At 35.1% G+C, this 6,571-nt stretch overlaps 1 pseudogene; it reads left to right on the top strand.

Moving 5' to 3' along the window:
• The first annotated feature begins 219 nt into the window (after positions 1–219).
• LOC105793844 (O-fucosyltransferase 16-like) lies at positions 220–6,221 on the top strand (annotated as a pseudogene).
• The last annotated feature ends 350 nt before the right edge of the window (positions 6,222–6,571 follow it).

Here is a 6,571-nt window from a genome sequence, read left to right as displayed (position 1 = left end):
GGTTAATTCGGTTAATTTTTAAGACAAATAAACACTTTCAATGTATTTTTTTATGTTTTATACTTAATTTAATAAAAAAATAAAAAATATAAATTTTAATTAATCAATTGAATTAACCAAAATTTAATTATTAAAAAAAAGTTCAATTCGATTAAGACTTACTATTTCCCCCTTATAACTAGCTAAAATGCTGATTTAACCTTGGAAAGAATACTTTACTAGCCATGAAATAAAAAAAGGCGGGGAACTGAAACTGATAGAAAAGCTAGCTCGCCAGCACACTCTTCCACGCGGTTTTTGTTTCTTTTATTCGTCTTCTTCATTGGATCTCATGATGCAACTACTCTTATCCTTATTCTCACGCCCTATCGCATAGCCTCTACTGCTAAGATTCAATTCAATTCAAGCAATGTTGGAGTTATAGTGCACAGATATCTTTCACTTGCTCTCTCTCTACTTTTTAGTTTTTTGTTTGGATAAAGAGTGGAGCGCCGCTACGATGGCCTTGCCTCGGCGGCGCAAACTTCATTACCACCGCCTCCGCTCTCTAGTTCAGGTTGTATCCGCCATCTCCGGCACTCTTCTACTTCTCTTTCCTTTCCTTTCCTTTCTCTTTCCTTCTCCTGACGAATCGGAACACTTTCACCTTCGCCACCACCAGACCTCTGTATTTGCTCTCTCCCTCTCTCTTTCGCCATGATTTTTTTATTTAAATTTATATGTGATTTTGTATACGTATCATTTAATCCCTCTTGCTTCGTGTAGTTTAATACAGTCGTTAAGGATTCCGTTTCAGATAGGAATTCTGTTTTCAAGATTCCAGTTAGGGCTCCTTCTTTACTTGTATTATTATTTGCAAATTTAGTATGATTACGCGTTTCGTTTTAGGTTCCATTGGAAACTAACGATTGATTAATTTGCAATATTGTTTTTGAAAATCAGAGTACCGGAGGAAAATTAGATCGTGATCTATGGAGTTCGAAAAATGCTAAATTCTTTTATGGATGCAGTAATTCCAGCGCCAGATTTGCGAGTTCGTATAATCATTGTCTTCTCCAATTTTACTGATTAGTTGTACTTTTTTACAAATAAAAAATTGTACATTTTTATTCGTGACTTAAGGTTTTATGTAAATGGATTTGGGAAACATCAAATCTATGATAATGATGAAAGAATTGAGATGATTTAGGGTTTCTTAAACTGCTTCGGACAATTATGAAATTGCATGGATACCTTATGCAGTAAAAAAAGCATTAATTCGTTGATTGTACTGCAGAAGCTGAAGCTATTACACATCCCACTCGATACCTGGCTATTGCCACTAGTGGAGGCTTGAACCAACAAAGAACCGGAGTAAGTGTGGTAGCTACTTTTGAGTACTGTTCTTTTATCTGTTGGAATGACGTTTTGTGGAAAATTTCAGCCTTGTTTGATGTCATAAACCATGATTGGTCAGTGTGGAGTTATGTACTATTCTATTTAAATTGCAACTTAGCATGTAAAACGGATTGAAATTGAATAATGAAGTGGCTGCTTTTGTCCCATTGGCAACAAATACTGTTTAACAGAAAAATTTTCAGCCACAAACAGAAAATAATTTAATGGGTTTAGATTCAATGGAAAGCTCTAACAAGCATAGGGCATGCTTTCTGCTGATTCAAACCGGTGGAATATTTAGTGATATACTTCCTGCTTAAAGCTATTGGTCTTTCAAAACACTATAGTTTGGGCTTCCTATTACTGCTTACTATCCACTCTCAAGACCACAATGATATGAATCATGCTTTTTTTATCCCTCTATTGGTGCTTTCTTGTAGTTAAGCTTACTATCAATGCATGTGGCAGATTACGGATGCTGTTGTTGCTGCTCGAATTCTGAATGCTACTCTTGTTGTTCCAAAGCTGGACCAAAAATCATTTTGGAAGGACGCCAGGTTTGTAATAGAATGGAAGATATTCATCATTTAAGTTGTAAATTTGTTTAGCCACCTGTATCTAAATGGAGAAAAATTCTGGATGAATTGAACTGTTAAGATGTCAAGTGACAGTTTCTACTTCTTCATGTCCAGTGACTTCACAGATATCTTTGATGTTGATTAGTTCATATCATTTTTGTCAAAAGATGTTAAAATCATAAAGCAGCTGCCTAAAAGGGGAGGGAGGACTTGGACTCCATACACCATGCGCGTTCCACGGAAGTGTAGTGAAAGGTGTTATCTAAATCGTGTACTGCCGGTTCTTTTGAAAAGGCATGTAAGTTCCCTATTAAAGTATTTTCAGTCAATTTTGTATGCATGGTCCTTAACTGGTCACATGAGGGTTTTGGATTGCTTTACTTGTGTTTCTCCTGTGTTTGTATTAGCTGCCCTGTCTCTTGTATCTTCTTCTTTTCCTCAGAGAGAAAAATTAATGTCAAATGTGTTGCTTAAGCATGCTTGTAAGTTGTAAGTCGTAAATAGAGGTTCATTTACCACTTTCCTGTACCTGGATAGCATTTTGATATATCATTGAGTCTGTGCTCCATCTTTCACATGCCAATATTCCAACATAATTGTTACTGTTTTCACCAGTCTATACCAAGATTAGTACAATCTCTAATTTATTGTACTCTTAGATCTGATTTTGTGTGCTTTAAGTTCTAGCTTTACCTAACTAAGCTGATCTATCAAGTACAAAAACTGTTCATTAGGGCCTTAAAAATTGTAAAGTACCACTCTTGTCAACTTCTGTTCATTTTGATATTGTAAATAAATAGCATATTTTCAACATAACCTTTGTATGTCATCATTGTTTTAAGTTATGTATATGGTTTACCAACATCATTTCAGGCTGCTGCTATGTAAATTAGAGGTATACGGTTTTCATGTTTAAAATGATTTGTTTTATTAGAAGTTGATGTTTTTGAATGGAACTTTAAGTTATATATTGTTTAAAATGGTTTACCAACTTCATTTGAGGCTGCTGCTATGTAAATAAGAGGTATAAGGTTTTCATGTTTAAAATGATTTGTTTTATTAGAACTTGATGTTTTTGAATGAAATTGAGGTCTAGATATGAGGTTATGGAATGCTGTGAATTATTTGAACCATAATCACTAATGAGAATTGTAAAAAAAAAGTGATTTATTGTTTTGATCTCTTTTATAACATCAGTGAAGCCTGCACTTGATGTATCCCTTTGGACTTGACCCATCTAATGCACTGGTGGGAATATGTATTAAGACCTCTGGCTGGCAGGTAGCATCACTAATGGGAGTTTAATTCGTTTGTAATGTTAGTGTTTGAAAAATTTACACATTTTTATGTGTATAATATTGTCAAGTAACAGTTATGCCTGAATTTGCATTTGAGCTGAAGATGATTCTGGTTAGTCCAGCCTTTTAAGTTATGTATGAACCAAATAACCAGGCCACTAACCTATAACTGTTAATATCTGATGGTTTAACTAATGGCACATCTTGTTATCATGTGAAGAATGCAGTTCAGCTCAACAAGTTTGATTACAGACTTGCAAATAGATTGGATACAGGTTTGCAGAAGTTAAGATGCAGAGTTAACTACCATGCTTTGCAGTTCGCTAATCCTATTTTAGAAATGGGTAAAATTCTTGTTCAGCGATTGCGGATGAGGAGCAAGCATTATATTGCTTTGCACTTGAGGCATGTATAATTTTCTTTGGTCCTGTATATCTATCACGCTTATTGCATATCTATGTGTATAGCTATGTGCTCGGCCACCTATACTTTATATACATGAACTCCGTAAGTTTCAAAACTGCTTAGCTTGCATGCACGATACAAATATAAGAATGTACTTTTAGCTAACTGTACACAGCCCTCCTATTTCTTTGCACTTTGTAAATGCAGCATGATCATTAGTGTAAGATCTAGTATCTGATGTTATGATGAAATGTCTTTTTGTATCTCGTGCTTTTTAGAGGTAGACCATCAACCAAATTCACCATGATAGATATTGCATAAATAGCAGTGAATCAATGCATGCTTCTTTTGAAGCAATGGCTTTTCCATTCAATACTAAAGGACAGATACGAGATTATTGATGCAATCAAGCAAATTTGTTACAGGTTTGAACCTGATATGCTTGCATTCTCAGGCTGTGATTATGGTGGAGGTGAAAAAGAAAAGAATGAACTAGGTGCTATACAAAAGAGGTGGAAGACTTTACATGTAAGGCTTAAGTGTCCAACTCTAATAGTTTTATCTTGTTTTTATTGGCCAAGAACTTGGAATTGGAAAGCAAGTTTCTAAGTTTCCGCTGTTATCACCAAACATCAATTTTCAGTTTAAAAGTAACATTGTCTACTACCAAGTGGAAAAAAAAACGCATGTCTTTCCTTTCCATGATGTGGAAACATTCTAGAAGATCCAGGTATAGTTGAGAGGATTTTATAAAGAACAGGAGAGACTAAGAGCATTGCATAGAAAATTCTGAAGTAACTGCTATATTGAGAACAGAAGTTGCAGTCCTTAAAATTTCTCCAATTTGTATTTGTTTTACTCCCATCATTCCACCCCAATCCCAGATCTAATGCATATGCTTTATGGCAACCATTTTCTGGTTGCAGAAAAACAATCCGGATAAGGAAAGGAGGCAAGGAAGATGCCCGCTTGCCCCAGAGGAAGTTGGTCTGATGCTTAGAGCTCTAGGATATGGCAGTGATGTTCATATTTATGTGGCATCTGGTGAAGTTTATGGAGGGGAGGAAACTTTGAGACCCCTGAAAGCACTCTTTCCAAACTTCTATTCAAAAGATACCATTGCTACCAAAGAAGAATTAGGGCCATTTTTGTCGTTCTCTTCTAGAATGGCTGCACTTGACTTTATTGTTTGTGATGAGAGTGATGTGTTTGTCACCAACAACAATGGTAACATGGCTAGAATCTTAGCTGGAAGAAGGTAAAGCCATCCTGCTTTGAATCCTTCCATTCCATAACTATTAACTGCTGGCTAACATTTCCCTTGTTTGTTCTATTGCAGGAAATATTTTGGACATAAACCTACAATTCGTCCAAATGCTAAAAAACTATATCACTTGTTCTTAAGCAGAAACAACATGACATGGGAAGAATTTTCCTCTAGAATCCGTACTTTACAGAAAGGTTTTATGGGGGAACCAAAGGAGGTCAGGCCAGGAAGGGGTGAGTTTCATGAGAATCCATCCACATGTATATGTGAAGATTCAGAGGCAATGGGAAAGGTGAAGGCAGATTCAAGACACAAGAAACATGGGAAATTGGATGATTCATCAAGAAAATATGTTATGGTCAGTGATGATCAGAATGATTATGATGATAATGATGTGCCAGAATGGCCTGATCTGGATGAGGATGAGGATGAGGAGGACGAAAGCGGGTCAAAAGAGAAGCACCTGTCTAATGTAACAGGTTCTGATTATGGTGCAGTCATCTCTGATGAACCTGAGTTGGAAGCGATGCTTTCAGACTGAATAGGAGTGACAGATTAATTCTCGAAATTCTTTTTTCTCTTCTTTGGTTCTATGAGGCATATTAATAGTCTTGTTGATGAAATGCAAAATGTCCACCTGTCTATCAATCCCCCTGGAATTCTCAACAGTTTTGCTTGCTTGAGTTTTTGATTCCCAGGAACAATCAACTTATGTGAAGCAAACAATTGATGGCAGTTTGAAGATGGAACTTTCTCCTATCATCAGATGATGTTCCAGAGCAAGGTACCAAAGTATTGACATGAATTATGGGGCAGCATGAAAGAAAAGATTGAGTTTCTAAAAAGAGTTCCGAACACTAGCCTATATCCATCCGATTATCAAGTCATGAAAAGAAAGGTAGAAATATGGTATGGTTCCTATTTTTTTTTTTTCTTTTTCTGACTTTTTGTTGATATTCTTTTATCCTACCGAGAGATCATTCATATTCAAATGGTTAGCTACTTGATGTCTATTAGTTGAGCAAAGCTGATGTAAATTTCGTGTTTCACTTCTTATCCAGCTGATATTTGAAAAAGATAGGCTGCGGCTGGTAACCAAGTTGATAAGTAGTAGTTCTTTTGTTTAGTGTTTTTTCCCCTTTTGGTTAAAATCTTTTGTCTAGTTTATGTTCGTGAACTGCAGCTGCTGTATCATCATCGGGTGGGAAAATCCATTTTCTTTTAGTCATTTAGGATGCATTTTATTACTAAATTAGAATTTATAACACTCCAAGTATATGAGTACTAATTTTTTTAGTTGCTACTTTCGTAATAATTTATTATGTTATAAAACAAATATAAAGATCAATTAACAGGTCTGATATATGTATATTTAAAAATTTGTTTGAGAAATAATGTTTAAAATATTTTATTTGAAATAATCATTTTTTAACCTAGTCGACTTGTAAAGTGACTATCCACAAAGCAATTTCCCCGTAAATGCATTAGGCTCATATTTTTGTAATCTTGTATTGAGCCGTTGTAACATTTCTTTTTTATGGGTAAATTACATTCTAAGCGAGTCTAAAATAGTGTTGTTTTTATTTTGGTCACTCTAATTTTTTTTAAATTGTCACTTTAATTAAGATGATTACTTGACTTGGTCA

This window comes from Gossypium raimondii, chromosome 3 (genome assembly GCF_025698545.1).
Source record: "Gossypium raimondii isolate GPD5lz chromosome 3, ASM2569854v1, whole genome shotgun sequence".
In the NCBI taxonomy this organism is placed as follows: domain Eukaryota; kingdom Viridiplantae; phylum Streptophyta; class Magnoliopsida; order Malvales; family Malvaceae; genus Gossypium; species Gossypium raimondii.
This window is presented reverse-complemented; position numbering and strand designations above follow the sequence as displayed.